Source organism: Cupressus sempervirens, chromosome 4 (genome assembly GCF_028749045.1).
Source record: "Cupressus sempervirens isolate cs-2001-9-10 chromosome 4, ASM2874904v1, whole genome shotgun sequence".
Lineage (NCBI taxonomy): Eukaryota > Viridiplantae > Streptophyta > Pinopsida > Cupressales > Cupressaceae > Cupressus > Cupressus sempervirens.
The window spans coordinates 489,068,044-489,091,669 of record NC_143121.1 but is presented as its reverse complement, the minus strand read 5'-3'; positions in this window follow the sequence as shown (position 1 = coordinate 489,091,669).

The following is a 23,626-nucleotide window of genomic DNA, read 5'->3' as shown; positions in this document are numbered from 1 at the left end:
AAATTTAATGAAATTATTTCGGCCCTATTTTTTTGGGTTCTATTTTTTCAGGTCCTATTTTTTGGCCCTATTTTTTAGGTCTTATTTTTTGGCCCCTTTTTTAGGCCCTATTATTTCAACACCCATTTGGCTTCATATTATTTTAGCTAACTATTATTTGGAGAATGTTTTCTTATTTTATAATTTAATAATGATAAAATATATACTAAATATATGTTTCATCTACTTTAAATAAATCATCACCTTTAATAAAAAAAATAAATTGTATTGATATGGTGACATTGTCATCCACATTAATGATAAAATTATACTTTGAAACATGAAAATATAAATACTTTGAAACATGCGAATGTAAAACTATTATGAAACATTCAAATCTAAAACATGCAAACCAAAACTATTTTGAAATATGCAAATCTAAAACTAATATGAAACATGAAAATCTAAAACTAATTTGAAACATGCAACTAAAAAGTATTATAAAATATATAAATCAAATAGATTTTGAATGCAAATCTGAATCTAAATAAAACATGCAAGACTAAACTATTAAATGCAAGCCTAAATAATTTTGAATAGCATTCTAAATCCAAATGAAACTAATTGAAATTGAAATCTAAATCAAAGTAGAATATTATAACCAATTTTTAATGTCAATCTACATCTACATCTAAATCTAAATAAAAAATAGAAATCTCACTCGTAAAAAAATTACTCCAAAACTTCAATCTAGTCCTGTTCAAAATCTCCAAACTAGTCCTCCAATAATCTTCGCCTCTTGCTTCCTGCAAAAACATAAAATGAAACAGAAATGAGGAGCCTTTGTTTTATAACTTGTGAGAGGCCCCTCATATCCCCTAATGGGCATCTCTTCACATTCCATGAATTTGTTTCAAATTCCCTCATTCGCCACAAAAAATAAGCATGAATGTGCATGCAAAATTATATTTATCAAAAATATATATTGAAATTATTTCGGCCCTACTTTTTCGAGCCCTATTTTTAGGGGCATATTTTTTGGGCCCTATTTTTTTTGGGTCCTACTTGTTTGAGTCCTATTTTTTTAGACATATTATTTTGGCCTCCATTTGGCTTCCTATTATTTTGGTCAGCTATTTTTTTTTTTTTTTTTTTTTTTTTAAAGAGGGATAAACGCTTTGACCTAGAGCTATGAACCAATGAGGCCACAAACAGGGGACCTCATCCCCATGAGATTTGAACCTTGATGGCAAGGATAACAAAAAAACAACTTAACCATGACAACATGCCACTATTGGCATTATTTCGGTCAGCTATTATTTTAGGAATGCTTTTTTATTTTATGATTTAATAATTTAATATTTAATTTAGAAGTTTGTAACTGCTTCCTTTTCTTTTTTATTGACAAGGAATCTTAGCATATTCTCATCCTGAGAATTTGTGTTGCCATTATATAGAATGCCTCTTGACGTAAAGAAATGCTAATTGATTAAAATAATAATGTTTGTTTAAATTTTGAAATAAACATTTTTAGGTGGTTGTGTATGAAATGGTGTCCATTGTAGCAATGGTAAGTTGATACGTGCTCGATAATAAAATTATATTTTAAAATATAATCTCATGTGAAAAAATTAGATTATTAATAATTTTCAATTTAAATAACATAATTTGTTTTGATAGGTAATATTTGTATTATATTGATAAAGAGAGATACATTGTTATAGTATGGCTAGAAGCCTTTCAATTTCCTTGCCCATACATATGCATTTAAAAAGTCAAAAATTTAGAGTATGAACACTCTAACAAAGATAAACCACCCAGCCCACCCATTAAATGAGTCGAAACAAACAAAAAGGAGCCACATTCCTTAAACCATTATGTCACTTCCTCACAAGTGAAAGTTGGAGTTGAGTAGTCATCCATCACCAAAATCCCCAGTCTCCCTCAACAACACTTTCCACTACCCTCCCCCTCTTCGACTATCAAAGATGCATTGACCCAAACACCCTATGTTGTGGCTGCGCCCCCCTTAAGGTAGCATTTCTTCATGATCTAATGGTGAATTTTATGTCCAGGTGCAATCGTGCTCTTCCTTGGTGTGGCCTTCATAAAGCCTTGTTCCTACTCCTTCGGTGCCCAAATTTGCTCAATCAAGAATTTCCTTATCCATTCTACCCATGTTCTTCTTTGGGGCTGTGAATGCCTTATGGAGTTGAGGAAAGCCACACCACCAATGGTTGAATAGAAGAGTCCCCTCCACCAATTAGCCACCAAGGCTCAGTACCCATCTTAATTCCAACACCCAACACAACTCTCTCAATAATTTCCTCCAACCCTAGAAGATAGTTCCTTTCTACACATGCAACCACCACCCAATGGACCTCTTCTTTCAACTCCCCCACCATCAATGCGAGTGCAACAAACAGTGATGCCACATCCAAATTAGATCTCCTCTTTTAGAATGTATCCAAATATTATGGCCCTGGCATCAACTATACTCCATTCAAAAAGATTTGGTCATCAAAAAAAAAAAATTTAAGATGTCATGTGGAAATTTGGCCTTCATAGTTTTGAATCTGAGAGTCTAAGTTAAGAGAAAAGTTCACCTCCATTTCTAACTCAATGAAAAAACAAATGAACTTGCCCTACCTTCAACATGAATATATCTGCCTCGAAACTCTCTAGAACAAAGTACCAAAGTGAGCCACCACTCCATTTGACACGCATGAGGGATACATTGGTAGCAGGAAATCTCTACTTACCATGAAATGATTAATATCATCAAAAATAGGACTCATAAGGCCTTTCCCTTAAGACCTCTAGTTTTAATTATCATAAGTGAATTATGTGTCTAAAGTTTGAACAATAATGCTCTCTTATTCAAATCCAAGGTGACGAAAGTCCTCAAAGATTTCATTTTGTGGTGCCAATGCTGAATTGCCACCTAAATTGGCAAGCAAAGTCACCACTCTATTGGCTTCCTAAAATGAATGTGAAACCTTAAAATCATCAAAAACCATAAGTAATTCCTTGATTTTTTGTATACTTTGATCTAGGTGTCATGCCTCCATCTTACATCTCTTGATTTCATTTGCAATGATCTCTGAATCACCTTCTAGATGTATTCATTTATAGCCAATTCTTGCTCTTAAGCCTAGAGCCTCCCTAGTTGTGAAATATTCTGCCATATTATCTATTCCATCCTACAAGCATTTGGTTGCAAATGCGAGTAGGTTGCCCTTATGGTCTCTTGCCATGCACCCACACCTTGAAACACCTAGGTTTCCCCTGGCCACCCTGTCAAAATTAATTTTAATCCAACCATCCTCTAGAGGTGTCCATACTACCTTTTCCCTCTTAGAAGTTGGATTAACCCCAAAAAGCCCATGAGCATGCCTAAATAACATAATATTTACTAAAATATTTTAAATATATTAATAAATATTCTTTATTTAAATTCAATTTATCAAATATGAAAAAAAAATCATTTAAAAAACCCCCATCAAAAAATCTATTATGAAAAAATAATAAGAGAAATACAAAAAAACTAATATGACAAAATAACATTGTCTCTAACAAATATTCTATTGACTAGATAAATTATAGAAACTAAAAAATATTATTGAAAGACAAAAATAAACTAATCTAAAAAATAAATTAAAATATTTAAAAACTAAAATCTAAATCAATTTTAAAAATCAAATGTTAAATAAGCAGAGATCACAACATGAGCTAATGTGGAGATCACAAGTAATTATTTTTAAAAATAAATGGAAAAAGAAAATTAATAGTTAAAAGTGGAGTTAACAATTAATAAATATCAAACCAAGAGTTAAAAGTGGGGTGAGATAAAAATTGGCTAGTAAATAATTAACGAGAAGGATTTATAATTTTTCGGCCAAACTGACAATTTTTCCATCAAAAATTCTATTTTTTAAGAATAAAGATCCCACAAATAGCCTATTGGCTAAAAAATTAAACATGATCAAGGTTTCAAATTTATGAACTATAGTAATCTGAACAAATATAGTTTTGGAGACATTCCAATAAACTAGGACTTCAATGTAATGAATATGAAAAGTTTCATTTTGAGATAATATTAGAGTCATGTATCTTCCCAAATAGAATATTTTTAAAGGGACTTGGTTATGGGGGTCTCTGAGCATAAGAGGAAACAAGAGATGCAAGGCTTTATTTGTGTTAATATAGATATTTGGTATTAACAAAGACAACATAACTTTATTATAGTGGTATTCATAGGAATTGTGTTTGTCCTTATCAAAATGCCCAATCCTCCAAAATGCTCTTTGACGAAGAGAAATGTCAAAAAATGCCCAAATTTTCCATGCAGAGGACAATCAATCCTCTAGAATGCTAGCCCAAATGCCCTAAAGAGTTTTATAAATATTCTACTTAGTAGATTTTTTTCTTTTTGCCTTTATAGAGCATTTGTTAGCAGTCGAATTCTCTATGGAACTTTCACAAGGAGTAGCTACAATAGAGACCACTTAGTGAAGAGGAGCTCATCTTAAATTTAAAAAAAATGAAGAATGGAAAAATGACTCAAGAAACTCAACACCATGAGAAAGTGGAGAGTGCTACCAAAACTATACTTCTTAAATCGATGAAAAAGATTGTGAATATTCAAAAGTTAGACAGGGCCCAAAGAAATCATAGAGTTAATTTGTAGCTACTTGTTTAAGTCTTGCTTGTATTGGTGACTTCTACTAATAGGCATTTTCTGATTTTGAATAATAGTCATGCTCGCTAGTCACCAACTCTGCCACTTTTTAGGAAATTATAATATGTATGACATTTCATGGTATTAAAAAAATTATATTTCACATAGGAGATCCCAGATTTGCAAACTAATCCTCATCCAAATGATATAACAAAATAACATGAATGAAACAACCAAATGAATCTTTCATATTTCTAAAGCTCCTTTGTACTAAATCATGTGTGTATATTACTTTTAAGTTTTTAGAAAAAGAAACATATTGGGCATATTCACATTAAAATAAATCATGATGGATTGTTTATGTTTTTATTCTTTTTCATGATTGTAAATATATTTGTAATCAAGTGCGTCTCATACAGTTTTGTGTTTACATTCCCAAATTTTACTGGGTGACTCAGAAGATAACAAAGATATTTTGGAAATATTAAATATCACAAATTATTAAATACTAATAGTCATATGTTTTTGTACATGCAACACTCACCTGATAGAAAATGACTATTTTTGTTTGACTAGAAACCTTGCAATATATAATTTCACAACCTTACAATATATAATTACACATATAAATACAACTTACATGTATATAACTTGTAGAACCTAAACTTCATTGAAACAATTATTGTTATACCAAAAAAATAATGATTATTGAAAAAGCTCATCCAATCAAATCAAATGAAAGGTTATCAAAATAATACAGACATTTCTTATAATTTAATATCTTAACTACACTTAGCAGAAATATCTTCAATATTTAAATAAAAATATTTATTAAAAATAAGAATTGCACCTACAAAGCTCTTAACATATATGAATAGAAAAATCAGTAAATTCTTCACAAATTATCATCACATTTATATTACATGAAAAAATTCATAAAATAAAATTTTCATAAATATAAAATGAAAATAAATTTAAAAATTAGTATTATTTTAGAAGTTTGATTACAACTATTGACAAGATGAAGCTCTCAAAAAAATCTAGAGAAAAACAATTGTAGAGGAAAACCCTCAAGATTCATCAGATTATCACAAACTTCAAATTGAATTTCATCAATTAATTTTGAGTTCTAGCAAAAAATTTGTGGTTATGATTATCTGCAATCCTCGGTTATTTTTCTATATAAGTCAATCTACAAAGTGCAATAACATCAATTAATTCATTTTAGTCTCAGTAAATTCACCAAGGATATAAAATGAAGTGAATCCCATGGATTTTTTTTATTAAGTAAAACAATTTTTTTACAAGGGTTCCTAAAACCCATGAGTTAACAACAAAATACTACTAAAATTCCAGAGCTAGCAATAAAGCAACAAAAAACAACAGGCCATACTAGGCTACCAAAACTAAACAAAAAAAAAAACAATTGATAAGTAGGAGATAATTTCCATAGCAAGTCAAATTGTGATATTGCTAACTGTGTGATTTTGAGTCAAACTCATTGACCCATATTTCATGAGTAGTGTTTCAACATGACTCCATCTCTCATGAGGACAAATGGAACACTTAGCACTTAGCACTCATTGGAAGCCTTGGTGCTTCACCCCTATGAGCATCACCTAGATCCAATGAGTGCTAAGTATTCCATTTATTCTCATGAGAGATGGATTCATGTTGAATCACTGCTTATGAAACATGGGTCAATGAGTTTGACTCAAAATCACACAATTAAATCCTAATAACAATATCACAAAATAAAAATAGCCAAAAGCCAGGGCATAGACACAAAACAAGGAGCACCAATCAAGGCACCATTTCTTGGACCAGCTCCACATTCTTGAGCTTCAGCTCTCCTATGGTCTCTACCTTGTTAGTCTTCAAATGACTATCATCTGGAGATACCTCCTCTTCTCTCTTCCTCTTATCTGATCTTCTTCTTTTGCTTGGGCTCCCAACCTACAAGAAGTCATCTTCATCTGCAACCCTACTTTCCTCTTTGTCCTTTTCCTCCTTCCCCTTATTGCTTTCCTCCATCATTGAGTGTAGCTAAATGATATTGTCATTTAATCCTTTGATTATGTTGAGGCTCTAGTTAGGTGAGCTATGGAGAGAGCTCTCCATCCTTTCCACTCTTTTTTCAATCTCAATAACCCTCGCATCCAGCTTGCTAATTATGATATTCATATCCCCCCTTTCATCCTTTCCTACCCTTACATCCTAAACTTAATCACTTCTACTTCATGGAAAAATCCATTTAATGGGTCATAAATTGTCCACCATACTATTGCAAGCATTATTTAGGAAGTTCATCTCCATTTCCCTCGCATTATCACATAAATCTCATAAATATTTTGGATTAAGGTTTAAATAGGTTTTGAGGGGACTCAAAACCCTATACAAAAACAAAAGATCAATGATAAAGAGTCCACCTAGTTTTAAAATGATTAGGAACCTACAATAACATCGTCAAAAAACTAGGTTTTACAAGGACTTGAAACCTACAAGTAGCATTCTAAGAAAAGAAAGATAGAAAGTAAAACCACAATAAAAGAAAACCAACACATAGATACATAACCAAATTCCCAAACCAGCGATCATGACCAGCAAAAGAAAATTAGGACAACCCTATCACTAGAGCTCCTCCACAACCTTAGTCAAATCTTTGGAGATATCAGTGATCTCTTGAAGGCAATCCTCAGCAATGGAGACATGGGCAATTTCATTGGCCCTTTTAGTACTCTGCCTTGTCCTTCTATTAGGACCACCACACATTTGTATCAATCCAATCAGTAACCCTATTACCCTCATGGTAAATATGGGTGATTATAACTTTTTCAAAATTATTAAGAAGACTTTTTGTTTCTTCAATAATTATTTTAATATTCCAAGTAACCGAGTAATTATTATTAAGAATATTAATAATATTCAAAGAGTCCCTTTCTAGCCATAGTTTCTAAATACCAGTTTCCACATCCTTGCAAATAGTAAAGAAAATCGTGACCACTTCCACACTATGGCTAGTAGTAATGCCAATAGGAACATCCACCACTCCACAGTTACGATCTCTAAGGACTCCTCTACATCAAGCTCTTCCCGAGTTATCTTTAGCAAAACCATCAAAATTAGCATTTATCCACTAATTTGGAGGTGATCTCCATATCACTCCCTCTCTACTAGTTTATCTTTAATCTCTTTGCATCTCATTGGATGATTAATATCATATTAACCAATATTGTTTTCTTGATTAACAAATTTTTCCTTTTAAGAGCCCTAAGGATTTTGTGGCCAACCACCCAAGTAGGACTTTCTTTCTCTCTAAATATTCTATTATTTCTTTCTTTCTAAATTCCACAACATAGGTGTGGGAGAGAAAAGTTCCAAAGGGATTGAGCTAAAGAACCATTTGTAGGATATTTCTAGCAGAGAAAACCATCCATAAGGTTACTAGTCTAAACCCATTGAAGATTTCATTACTCTAGAAGTATATTTGAGACACTATGACTATAATTGTAATGAAGGAAAAGGTGATCACTATCTTCATTAGCCTTTTTACAAAGAATACATCTATTAAGTATGTAGATACCCTTTTTATGGAGATTGTCTAAAGTTCATTTTTTTTTTTTTTTTTGAAGAACAATCCAAAAGAAAATTTCAATCTTAGGGATAAGACACTTCCTACAAGATTTTGGCCAAGGAGGGCGAATAGCATTGGAATCAAATTTGAAAATAGGGGCTTGTTTATAATTACCATTTGGGTTAAAACCCCGGAAAAGGGAGTCTTCCTTGTCCCTTTTAAGGAAAAAGACATTGAGAGTAATCTTAATAAAAAATAGGTCAAGACTAATCTCCACAAGATTTACCCACCCATCATTTCTCCAATAGTCAAAAATATAACACCCATAGGTCTGATTGCTTCTTTCAATAGAAAATACATCAAAATGAACATGATTGAATGGAACATCCAAAATCCAAATGATCTCCCAAAAATTCACCATTTTTTCATCTCCCAGTTTCCATTTGCATCCTTTTTGAAGAGTGTCTTTTACTCCTTGAACAACATTCCATATAGTATAAGAATTAATAATCCCAAGATGATTCAAATACTCAGAGAGAGAACAGGCATTTTTAAGATATTTGTGATTCCATATAATACTCCATTCCTTGTCTTCCTAATAAAGTCTTTGCCTTTCCTAGATAACATAGTTATATTCACACTCTTAACTTTCCTAATACCAAGTCCACCTACACATTTAGGTTGACAAATATTATCCTAGGAAATTAAAGGAATTTTCTTTCTTTGCTTTGATTTGGTCCATAAAAAATTCTTTTTGATCTTATCAATTGCCTCTGCATATTTACCTAGAATTTTAAAGAGGCTAAGGGCATATGTAGGAAGGTTTTGGAGAGCTGACTTAAGAAGGGTAACATTTCCAACTTGACTGAGCCTATTTCCTTTCCATCCTACCAGCTTTTTATGGAAGTTCTTGACTAGTTTCTCCCAAAAGGAATTAGGGGTTTTTTGGCCTAGAGGAAGCCAAGATAAGTCCCAAGAAAATCACCAATAGAACAAACCAAAATATTAGCAATCTTTGTTTTCTTAGGAAAAGGAGTATTGAGGAAGAATTTTTTTTAAGATCCCAAACAACCAATTGGCCCAAGGCATCAGAGTAGAGATTAAGGTCCATTTCAATGAGAAGCCTAATATACCTTTCCAAAAATTCAGCCATAATAGTAAACAAAATTGAAGATATAGGATCTCCTTGCCTCATCCCTCTAGAAGGTTTGAGAAATCTGATGGAGACCCCATTAACCAGAACAACCATAGAAGTCATAGTTACTAATTGAGATATCAATTACAAGTGTCTATCACCAAAACCAAAAGTCTTCAAAACTATAAAAAGGAAACTTCGTTCCACTCCGTCATAGGCTTTTGCAATATTCACTTTCATCACAAAACCTTGAGTTTTATAAGAGGCCATAGAGTGAATATTTTTATGCACCACAATTAAAGAGTTCAAAATTTATCTTCCTAGAAAAAAACCATTTCATTGTTCAAATATCAAATTTGGAAGAATATTTAAGATATGCACAGTCAAAATTTTAGAGATAATTTTATAAATTGAATTACAAAGGGTAATAGGTCTATTTAGAACTATGGAGCATCCACTCCCACTTTTTTAGGAATTGAGCATAAAAAAGTAGAATTTATCTCTTTAAGAATTTTTCTAGCTCCATATAAGAACTCTTTAAGAGAATTATAGACATCCTTTCCAACCACCTCCCATAACAACTAGAAGAAAAATATAGGAAATCAATCCCAGCCTAGGGATTTATCGCTTTCAAAAGATTGAACTACCTTGAAAATCTCTTTCTCAGAAGTAATAACAGTTAACCAATGATTTTTCTCTTCAAACAAAATATTAGGAATAGTTCCAAGAAATTCTTCCTACTTAATCCAATCAATATTTTGATCAGCAAATAGGAGAGAAGAAAAAAAGGAAATAAGTTCATCAGCAATCTCCTTCTCTTTAGTCACTTCATTTAGACCCACCTTAAGTTTAGATAGTTGATTAGTAGCCCCACATGTCAAGTGAAAAAAAAAATGGAGTTTCTATCTCCTACCTGCAATCATATAGCTCTAGACCTCTTCCTCCAAAAAGTCTCTTCCTTTGAAACAATATTGTGAATATTTGACCAGCTTTTCATTTTCATGAGCAAGAATGACCTCAAAATAACCTTTCATCTAAATTATATCCTAAATATCTTTTAGTTCCATTAATGCATTTTTTTTCCTTAAATATATCTCCAAAATTTATCTTATTCCACTCTTTGAATTTCTTTTTAACATGTCTAAGCTTATTTGCTAAGCAATAGAGAGTCATTCCTTCCACCTTTATATTCCATTAACTTTTGCATCTTTGAGTAAAATCTAGCTACTAGGTCTGCATTTTTTCAAATCTAAAAGGAAATTTTTTTCTTGTCCTAATTGAATTTACCACAAGAACCAAGGGAAAATGGTTAGAAGCCACCTTAGAGATATGAATCAAGGATTAAGAGTACTATTGAGCCCAATCAGGAGAGATAAGGACCCTATCCAAGAAAGCTTGAATGCAGTTCTCTCCCACTCTTTTATTATTCTAGGTGAAAAAATTCCTTCAACATCCATATATTGGAAATATAAGAGAGGTAACTGAGAGGGGAGGGGTGAATCAGTTACCACAAAAAGAAATCCTTGACCCTTAAATGTCAATACAAACTTTCATCGATCATGCAAAATTGGATAGCTTGGTTAACACTATAATAATAATGATGTTGGGTTAACAAAGAAATCTTAAGATTTATTAAATTGTTTTATCCTTTAGTAACTTAGTTGTAGAAACATAAAGCATAAGGAAATAACATGAATAGAGATGACACCAAGATTTAATATGGAAACCCAATTTGGGAAAAACCACCTTGCAACTAGTCACAATAATTTTCACTCTTCTAAAGTGGGCCCTATTAGGAGCCAATCCTATCAAAGGTTACACAACATACTGTTAAGTATGACCTTCTCAGAGGATTTAGATCACCTTGCTAGGAGTGGCCTAGTTAGAGGTCTTCAAACACTTTAATCATGAAATGTCACCTTGTAAGAGCATTTACAAAATAGTATTAAGTCAACTGTGTTAAGAGATTTATTTAATACTACAATGGTTAGAAAAAAATAATAATTTGACCTAATTTATGTAGCAACTATCTTTTTGAATTCAAATCTCTATTCTGGCTTGACCTCTAGATCCTTCCTAATTAGATGTTTCTTTGCAGCTTATCTTCCACACTTTCCTACTCTGCCTTTTCCTTCACTCACATATCCATCTTTTACATATCTTTTCTTGTTACACTTTATCCTCACAACTTGAACTTTCTTATATATCATAAGATAGAAAAATTTGGCTTGAATACCATTTGAAAACATCAATAAACATCCAAATAGTTAGCCTCAAATAATAAAACATTTTACAATTTCAATTTGTTGTCACTCAATCAACACTAGAATTAAATACTCAGTTGACACTATGACTTCTTCATCGCCCAACCACTAGGTCAATACTGATCTCCTTTGATGCTTGACCACTTGGCCAATACTACAAATAGGTACCCTTTTATAAACCAACTATTCAGTTAATACTGCAAACTCTGTATTGCTTAGTTAATATTGATATTTGTGTAAACATCAATGACAAAATACAATTGAAGAATTGATTCCAAAAAAATCCCTCTTTGGCATTGATGGAAAAAAAAAATGTCAGCATAAGCTAATAAAAGTATGAGAATTTAATATAATATCCTTAGTTTCATTTTGATTCCCATCCATACTAGCTCCCTCTAAGATTCTGCTAGAATTTGTCTCTGTTGCTTTCTTGTCACTGTTCTTCTATCATTTTCTCCCTCTTAGTTGTACACTCCACCATCAGTAATTTCCCCCAATTTTATTAATATTAAACTATTCACAATCTTCCATGTTGACACTAAAATCTCCCTCTTTGACATCAATTGCCAAAGGATACAAACATCTAAAATTATAATGTACCTTTTGTATTGATTCATATGCAATATGCTCTGCATTTTACTATATCAACTTGATTGATCTTCAGTGGATCTTGGTTGATGCCACACTATCTTTTTCTTTAGGCATTAGATAGGGAATAACCTTAGTTTACCTCTTAGATATATAAATGCATCCTTAGGTAAAGCTTTGTTAAATAGATCTACTATTTTCTCCTTGATGTTCACATATTCCAACTTCACCTCTTTGTCTTGAACCAATTCCCTTCAGAAATGATATTTGATTTTAATATATTTTTTCTTTGAGTGCATCACTAGATTTTTTGATATATTGATTGCACTTGTGTTATCACAATAGATAACCACTGGTTCCTTGATTTATTCCTTCATTACTGACATCAATTGTTTGATCCACATTATGTTAGAATAATTAACTAGTGTAGAAACATACTCTGCTTCTACTGTGGATTGAGAAATACAATTTTCTTTTTCTTGTCCTAGACATTAGCCTCTTTCCAAGAAAAAATGCTCCTCCACTAGTACTTTTTCTATCATTAATATTTCTTGTCCATTTTGTATGAGTAAAGGCTCTCAACTCAAGATTTCCTCCTTTCTTGTACCATAACCTATAGCCTTCAATTCCTTTTAGATATCTCAAAATTCTTTTGATTTTCGTGATGTGATTTTCATTATGATTAGCAAAAAAAATTGCAACTATGCCAACTCCCAATGCAATCTTGTGTGAACCACATACTGAATTTTCCCCATCATTGATCTATAAGTAATTTGATTTACCTCGTTTGAATCATAAATCTTTGAGAGCTTACATCTAGTAGACATAGATGCACCAAGTGGTTTGGAATATTCTATTCCATATACTTTCAATGTTTCCCTGATGTATTTTGATTGATTGGTGAATATTCCATCCTTCATCTAATTAACTTGCAGACCCACAAAAAAATTGATTTTTCCAAACATAGACATTTCAAATTCTTTCCTCATTTCTTCAAAGAATGATTTGCATAAGTTATCATTTCATGTAAATAAGATATCATCTACAAATATTTTTGCAAGAAATATCTTGTCCTGTGGTCCTTCCTTGGTATACAAATTATTATTACCATTTTTCTTCTCAAAACCAATTTTTACTAGATATTCATGAATTCTTTCATATCATGCTCTAGGAGCTTTCTTTAATCCATATAAGGCTTTATGAAGTTTACATACCATTTTTATTTTTCTTGGATCTAAGAAACATTCAAGATAATCAATGTAAACTTCTTCCTCTAAGACTCCATTCAAGAAAGCTGATTTGACATCCATCTGATATACTTTGAATCCCTTTTGTGTTGCATATTTTGGAATTTTTCTAACTCCTTCAAGTCTTGCAACTGGGGAAAAATTTTCTCCATAATCAATGTCTTCTTCTTTAGCATAAACTTTGCATAAAATCTTGCCTTTTTCCTTGTCACTTCTCCTTTCTCATTCATTTTATTTCTAAATATCCATTTTGTACCAATCACATTTTTATCCTTGGGTCTAGGAATAAGAGGCTAGGTTTTATTCTTTTCTATTTTCTCAATCTCTTCATTCATACCTTCTATCCAACTTTCATTTTCTAAAGCATCTTTTATAGATCTAGGGTTAACTTCACTAAGTAAATATGTACCTTTAAATTTGTTCCTTGTCAAAATGCCTTTTATCTCTCCTATAATTATTTGATCAAAAGCATGATGCTTTCTAACATATTTAGCAAGTCTTGGATCTTTCTTTCTTGATTTTCAATTTGGATCACTTGGTTCTCCAAGATCTTCATCCTTTTGCTTGGGCTCTTGTGGTAGATCTAGTCATAACTTGGGTAGTATTTCCTGTGACTCAGGTTGCATTGCCTGGGGCTACAACTCAAGTTGAACTAACTATGACTTGGGTGCCTTTGTTTGTGACTTTGGATGAACTGCTAGTGAATTGTTAGGTGCACTTGGTTGTTTGTTTGCTTCAACCTTCTGAGGTAAGGTTTTAGGTTCCTCACAATAATAGACAAATTTTTCTATAATCTTCAAGTTCTTTGTTTCTCTATTCTTTACTTCTTTTTGCAAACTTGACAATTTTCACATGTGCACTTTCTATGAATTTGTTAGTAAGATTTAGATATTTGTATTCCTCTCTTTTATTGGAGTATCCTAGGAATATTCCCTCATAAATTTTTGCATCAAATTTATTTTCCTTACACCTTTTAAGATATAAAATTTGATTCCAAATACTCTGAGATAACAAATATTAGGCTTATACCCATACCATAATTCATTAAGTGTTATGTTTGTACCTTTCTTCAATTGAACTTGGTTTAGTGTATGAACTACTATGTTGATTGCTTCTCTCCATTATTTTTTTGCATCGTTCTTCTTTTTCAATAGTCTTCTTGCACATTCCATGATGGGTTTGATCCTTCTCTCTACTATTCCATTATGTTCTGGAGTTCTAGGTGTTGATACTTATCTTTTGATTCCTCCTTCATTGTAAAACTCATTGAATTCATTTCAGATGAATTATCCTCCTCTATTTGATCTTAGAAATTTCATATTCTTCCCTATTTCTTTCTCAACTCTAGCTAGGTACCATTTAAACTTTTCAAAAGCATCAGATTTATCCTTCAAAAACATTACAGTCATCATCCTAGATTAATCATCAAAAAATAAAATGAAATATATATATGTATGTATGTATGTCTGTATGTACATACATATGTATGTATGTATGTATACATAGGTATATATGTATGTATGTATGTATGTATGTATGTATGTATATAATAACTTTCTACCATAATTGGCCTACCATAACTTTTTCCAAATTGACATTCTTTGCAAATACCCATCTGAGGTTTCTTCAAATAAAGTATGTCTCTTACTCTATTGTTCTTGCTTATGGTGATCAAGTTATCAAAGTTAATATGACACATTCTTTTATGCCATAGCCAACTTTCTTCAACATGAACTAACAAACAAGAACTTTCATTGAGATCTACGTAAAACAAATTTCCTTTTCTGATTGCCAGTTCCAACTAGTTTTCCTTTTTCATCCAATAGTTTAGTTTTGTCATTCATGAATTCAACTTCATAACCTAGATTGTTCAATTTTGCTATATTAAGTAGATAATGTTGCAATCCTTCAACTCATTATGTGTTTTCACATTTGATTTCATTAGTAAATGCTATGATTCTTTTTCCCTTTACATAACATGGTTCATTGTTTCCAAATCTAACACTTCCACCATCATAGTGTTCCAAATGTTCAAATTTTGTTTTATCACTAGTCATATGATGAGAACAACCACTATCTATGATCCATGTATCATTTTTTCTATCATGAGAGATAAGTTACATTTTTACATTTTTCTTATCATTAGATTCATCTTTAACAACAATATAAACTACTTCATCTTCATAATAATCAGTATCAGAATCTTTTGCGATGTAACATGATTTCTTACCTTTGCCTTTGTAGTCCTCGTACTTTTTGAATTCTTTCTTGCCTTTGAACTTGTGGAACTTCTTTTCATCTTCATCTTCTTTGTTTGGACACCTTGCAACTATTTGACCAACTTCTTCACATGAGAAACAAATTAATGGACTCTTTCCTCTTAATTTTCCTTTTCCTCTTGTTGCCCTTTTTGCTAGGAAAGCTTCAATGACTTCAAGATCTTCATCTAAATCATCTTCTTCTTCACTATCAACTTGTTTTCCTTTTTAGTTCCTTCCTTTTCTACCAAGGGTTAGTTTAGCTTTGAATACATGCTCAAGATTGTTAAAAGAAGGAGCATAATTATCAAATTTATCCAACTCAAAAGAAATCAATATTCCCACAAGAGTATTTAGTGTTAAATCATGTGTTGGATTACATTTCATTTCTTGAATACTTGAAAATATAATTGCATAGATAGGAAGAAGATTTCTTAGTACCATGTTGATTACAATTTCATCATTAATTTTGCCTCCTGCAACTCTGATTGCACTTACACTTTCTTTGACCCTTTCACTGTATTGAGTAATGTTCTCACCTTCTTTAATTTTTAATCAATAACACTTACCTCTTATACTTTCTTCCTTATCTCATTGCACATTTTTGTCACCTCCAAACACTTTCTTTAGCTTTTCCCATATGTCAAATGTAGTAGGACAATCCTTGACTTCATCAAATTCAGAATAGTTCAAAGAGGATGTAATATCAATCATCATAATATTGTGATCCTTTACTTATTTTATTTTCTCCATGGTCATAGGCTTGGGTGGAGGCACGTATTTGTTCTCCAGGTAGAATACACCAACATCATTGATGCTTGATATATGAATCTTCATCAACTCTTGCCATGTTGAAAAGTTTTCTCTATTAAGTTTAGGGATCTCCCTTCTGTAAGACATCTCGATCTTTAGCTTAGGTATTTGAAACCTTTTTCTATAAGCACTAACTTCTCTAATACCAATTGTTGGAAATGTAAGTGAAGTAACTAAGAGGGGTGGGGTGAATCAGTTACTACAAAAATAAATCCTTGACCCTTAGATGCCAATACAAACTTTCACTAGTCATGCAAAACTAGATAGCTCAGTTAACACTATAATAATATAGATGCTTGGTTAACAAAGAAATCTTAAGATTTATTAAACTATTTTATCCTTTAGTAACTTAGTTGCAAAAACATAAAGTATGAGCAAATAATGTGAACACATATGACACCAAGATTGAACGTGGAAACCCAATTTGGGAAAAACCACCTTGCAACTAGTCACAATAATTTTCACTCTTCTAGAGTAAGCCATGTTCAGAACCAACCTTGTCAAAGATTCCAAAACATACTATTAAGTATGACCCTATTAGAGGATTTAGATCACCCTATTAGGAGTGGCCTGGATAGAGGTCTTCAAACACTTCAATTATGAAATGTCACCTTGTTAGAGGATTTATAAAATGATTCTTAATTCAACTCTATTAAGTGATTTCTTTACTACTACAATTGTTAGAAAGCAACAATAATTTAACCTGATTTATGAAGCAACTATCTTTGCAGATTTAGGTCTGTGTTCTGGCTTGACCTCTGGATTCTTCCTGGTTGGATGTTTCTTTGTAGTGTATCTTCCACACTTTCCTGCTCTGCCTTTTCCTTCACCCACATATCCATCTTTTTCATACTCTTTCTTGTTACAATTTATCCTCACATCTTCACCTTTCTTATATTTCATAAGCTAGGAAAAGTTAGCTTGAATGCCCTTTCAAATAATCAATAAACATCTAAATAGTCAACCTCAAATAATAAAACATTTTACAATTTCAATCTATTGTCACTCGGTCAACACTAGAACTAAACACTTAGTTGACACTATGACTTCTTCATTGCTCGACCACTAGGTCAATACTGAACTCCTTTAATGCCTGACCACTTGGTCAATACTGCAAGCAACTACCCTTCTATTAACCAATTGCTCGAATAATTTGTCAAACTCTATATTTCTTTGTTAATACTGATATTTGTGTAAATTTCAATGACAAAATACAATTGAAGAATTGATTCCAACATCGTATCCATCAACCCTTCTCCATTAATAAGGTCCATCAGATCCAATCTTCCATCAAGATGGCTTGGTTTACCTCTCTTTTCTACATGTTCATAGAGAGGAACATTGAAATCCCCCAACATAACCCACCTACCATTATAATCCTTACTTTTAAGATTCAATAATCTATTCCAAAACTTTTTCCTTATATTCTTTATGTTAGGGGTGTTAATATTAACTAAATTCTAGTTGACACCCAAATGTAAATGTTTCAACTTAACCACTAAGAAGTTCTTATTAAAATCAATAAGTTGTCCAAACACAACAACTTGATTCCACGTAATCAAAGTTCCCCCCGAAGACCCTTTGGAACTACAAGCCAACACCTCACAATTTTTGAAAAACCTTAACTCTTTTAGTTTTTTCCTTCTCCATTTTAGTCTCTTGAATAACTAAAATATCATGTTTATGATCTCTAACAAGATTTATAACCACCTCCATCTTATGGAGACTATTAAGCCCTCGTATATTCCATGAAATAATCTCCATTTTTCTTAGGGGTAAATTCCATAAAAGTAGCTTTCTTTCCATCAACTATTTTCTGCAAACTCTCCATCTCGCTCAAATTCTTAAAGGTTTTCCTTTCCACTTTACCTAACAATCCAACATTTGCCTTCACTTTAGTGGATATCTTCTTCATTTTCTTTCTCCTAGTGGAAAATCTAGAAGATGACACTAAAGGGCATCATTCCTTATCATATTTCTTCTTTAAACCAGCCTTCTATTTTTTCTTAACTTTAGCAATTTTTTGGTCCTGTTGCTTCAGGAAATCCTCTGGGTTTGTGTCAAGTACCATATCACCCATAAAAGAATTTTCAATAATAGGTTCATAAATTGGAAGGTTAACATCATCAAGAAAGTTATCCATACTAATTCCCAATGTCTCAATGGAGTTCTCCTCCCGGATTTCCCCATCCTCAAATTCACCCTCTAGAGGAGAATCTTCTTTTTCTTCACATAATTTTTGGGACAAACAATATAGTTGAGACTACTCTATATCTAACTTTGAACACTTCATGAGAGGGGGAGGAAGAGAGGAATCCTCCTTTCTTATGGCCATATCATCTTGATCTTCCTTCTTGATATAGTCTGCCTTCCTCTTTCCCACTATATCATTTTTTTTGTCTGCCTTCTCAATCACATTACTATCAATTTCTTTGTCTGCCTTTTCTATCTCCACATCATTATTGCTAAAATTGATATCATTCTTCCCAAGACTAGAGGAATTTCCTTTTGGATCTTTAGGTTTTTTGACTAGAGTAGGGGATTTCTTTTTTTCTGGCACAACCTTAGTATTAATTTTTGGTTTTTAAAGATAGTTTTCAGCCCAATGGCCCACTTTCTTATAGTAAAAATAGGAAATAGGTAGATCGTCAAATTCCACCTCATGAGATCTCTTCCCCACTTTAGAAAATATATCCACTTTTTGAGGTAAATCATTAAGCTAAGAAAATTTCACACAAATCCTAGCATACAAAAGTTTGGATCTAACAACACTCATGTTATCGATAGCTATAAGCTCTCCAAAGGAGCCCAACAATCCCTTTAAAAACATCTTCATGCCATAATTCAACCAAGATACTTGGAAGCCAGACCTAGACCCATACAGGTGTTGTAAGGGAAAAAGCATCAGAAAAAGTATCAGAAAAATTTAGATTTTTTCTTCAACTTAGCAACCACGTGCAAAGGTATATTGTCCATCAAAGTCACATAGATGTTGAACCTAACCCAAATGAGCCTCTCGGATTTTTGGCCTTGCTAGATGGCTTTCTCTATCTCTTTTCATCATCATTCACAATTATACCCAACCAATTGAGGGAAAAAGCTTTTTTTTACTAATAGAATAAAATAATATGAAGTTATCCAAATGAATTCTCTAAATTTATATCATATTAAAGTAAGACTTGAATAAATTTATTTATTTTCCTAATATAAATTATTGAAATCGAAACATATTGTATAAATTTTCATTTTTAAAGAATATTTCAACTTGGCAACATCTAAATATGTAAACTTTGCAAATAAACTTAATAATCTTAACAAATTTAAACCTGGAACTTATAAATTCATTTATTAGTCAACACAATAATGTGTATTATGACAAGAAGATTTGTTTAAGAAATGCCATTGAATAGAGTTTATGTCTCTTACACAGTCAAAAACTTTTACTTATACCATTCAACCTAATGCATAGAGATAAAAAAGTAAATGAAAACTACAAGCATGAACTATGAAAGAAATTCCTTTTATAGTGTTCAATACAATTTTCTTTCCTAACTATTATGGATGAAAATAATCTTGTGATATTGTTATCAGGATTTAGCTCTATAGTTTTTGAGTCAAACTCATTGACCCATTTATCATGAGTAATGATTCACAGATGAATCCATCTCTCATGAGAATAGATGGAACACTTAACACTCATTAGATCTAGGTGATGCTCATAGAGATGAAGCACCAGAACTTCCTAGGAGGTCACCCATCCCAATACTACTCTAGCTCAAGTGCGCTTAACTACAGAGTTCCCTCCATGGTTAAACCTACTCTTCTTGCAACCCCATTTGCAAAACCTTCACTGAAAATAATCTTTATGTGTGGTCATAAGCTTAGAAATAGCTTAAAATTAGAAAAAATAACTATTTAACAAAAGAATTGTATGATTGGTAGGCCCTTCTATAAGATAAATAAGGCAAATTATTATGGAAGAAATCATGATTTTAAACTATCTATTGACATGCCACTCACAAAGTCCAAAGTCCAATAATAGGAGGAAGATTAACTAGCTTTGCATAAATTATACCCTACACAAACCCATTAGGAATCATATATTAATTTCATTCAAATATACATCTATTTCAAAAAAATTGCATCAAACAACCATAAAGAACTTCAAGTGTGAAATGGGCATCTAGAGTTAGTTGCCAAATGTATGGTATGGCAAAGTTGGCTATTGATTATACTAGAGATAACATCAGACCTAAAAAAATTTAAGTGAATATCTGGGAGCCCACTCGAGAATTCGAAATATATACCAAATTTCCAATAAATTTTCTAAATGGACCATCAAGAATTAGAGTCTCTTTTACAACCGCTTTTAACAAATCTCCACAAGCTCTTTGGAGGCCTAATACTAAATTTATGTACAGAATAATACATTTCTATATCAATTCTACCAACACCAAAATGCCTATTCCCATGAACTCCTTTCTCAAAACCACTCAATTTTGCATTCGCATGAACTAAAACTTCTTTTTCCTCAAGTTTTTTCAATCAAAAGCTCAAAAAACTTATATGAAAATTAGAGATGCAGGACATACATACCAAAGCAAAAAAAAATTGATGCTATTTATGGATATGAATAAATGAAAAGTAGTGAATGAGAGATGAAGGAAAATACTTTGCTCTTAAGAATTTTCTATGGGAGAATTCATTATATGATGTTCTTTTATGGTGGCAAGAGGTTGGCAATGCAGTAGAAGGTCATCTGTCAAAGTTCAAGTAGGCCTTCTTCTCCATTGAAATTAACTTTTTTGATACATTCATCTTCACATCTAGAGCTAGATGGACCATTTCTCTCCTCCATAGTCCACATCATAAAATACAAGTTTTTTAATGAACTAGTTGTTAACATCTAACTAGCTAGATTAAAACAATGGCTTACCTTAGACATAGTTAGAGGAAATGAAAAAAAAAAACCTTCACTATGCAAAGAAAATTTGTATCATAAGCAACCAAAAAATGAAAAACAATTGTTGTTTCTAATTTTCTAAGTTATTTCTATTTTGGAGTAAGTGGATTTCTATTCTCCAATTCTTCTCAATGAAATGATATAAAAAGTTACTAAAATCTTTTATTCACGATTTTTAAATTAAAAATGTATCTTAATCAGTTAAATAAAAAATATTAAAAATTAATAATAAATTAATGAAAGCAATTGAAAAGGAGTGGGGGCTCTGATGAGGTTGGCAATTTTTTGACGAAAATTTGCAAAAATAGGAGTAAAGCTCCAAGATATAAGCCTATCAATTTAAAAGTACTAGAAACATTTTCTAATTCATCCCCAAAGAAATGAATACCTTATGTAAAAAAATGTGAGTATTGAATTTATATAGGTATATGCATTGTAGGTGAACTAAAAGGATGCTTCATTGATCACTATAAGTATGCCAAATTTACTCTATTATTTAACTAAAAGTATGGTTTGTGTTGTCAATAGCATTCTAATTTGTTAAATTAATCAAGCAACAAGTTTTGTGCATAGATTTTGGACAGAAATTAAATGCACAACCGAGCTACAACCAAATTGAATTCACTCCCTACCAAGAAAATAAATACTTTTACTTACATCATTTTTAAAAACATCAGAGAAGATTTTTGGGGGAAAAAAAGAAATATTAAACAACATAAAAGGCATGTTCAAATTAAAATACCTAAACAGATGAATGTTGTTCTACTTTTTCACCATGTTGTATTGCTACTTTGGAATTTTATACTGAGTTTCTATATATTTCATATGGTCAATCAATAGTAGGACACTAACATAAAAATACAAAATATTGGAAAAATGGATGGTAAGTGTATAAGAAGGATTACATGATGAAGAAACCACAAAACATGAGTTAAATGTAGAACCTAATGAAGAATGAAAACTTATGCCATTTTTTGTTCTTTTACTTCCACAAATGCCTAAAACTGTAAAAGAATTCAAATTTCTAGTTAATGCCTACACTTAAAAAAATTCATTGGCTTGAATGGAAAAAAGAAAGTCAATTATCTATTTTCCCATATATGTATAAGTTAAGGAGAAATCGTCCCATTGAAGACCTCAATTTTCTTAGGAAGAAATATTGTCAGAGTACCCTGAACCTAAATTTACATAAGAAGAAGAAAATTGTTGTCTCATATAGGCCCCTTAAACTTTAACCTTCTCATATATAGATCTCAAAAAAAGTAGGAAATTTCATAAACAAAAGAAACTTCTAGAATTGCGCTCATAAATGGCAATTAACTACATGTACATAATTATGGAGACTCCTTATTCTTTACATGTACATAATTCTAGAGATTCCTAATTTTAGCTAATTAAATTCTTACATAAATGACTTATGTCCTTGCCTAAAATAGTGGGAATCAATCATATTATAGAAAAATGTTATTATTTTAAATTAGTGAGAATTTAAGAACAAATGAGTGCCATAAATTCTTATATTTGATTGGTCGGTTCAAATAGAAATTATGTTTAATTTGCACTTAATGAATGCAATACTTTCCTACATACATGAACTAATAAAAGGGACTAGAGAGCATAATATTTGCATCAATTGAGGTATAAAAAAGAGGGGTGAACTGTTCCACTTAGAAGTAAAAGAAAACTCAATGAACGAGAGATGCAATACGTCAAATTTCGTACCAATAGTTCATGAAGAAAGAAAGTAGAAATATATTATAGAAATAATATATATAATAAGAAAATATAATTTAGTATAACAATAAAAATTTTAGATTGATTAACAAATAAAATGATAATAAATAGTTGTAAAATGTTGTATTATTTGTATATAATTTTTCTTAAAAAATGGACTAGAGTTATTTAAAATTAAATAAATGTAAAAGATTCTAACACATAAATAATAAAATTTTGAAAGATTGAATTTTCTTCAAAACTTTATCTAAGTTTTAAAAAGAGTAAAAGAATAAAAATAAACTTATAAGACAGAAAATACAATCCAAAACAAAATACTTATTATAATGCTTAAAATTATAATTGTAGTATAGTTATTTTAAAACTATATATTTAATTAAATATATAATT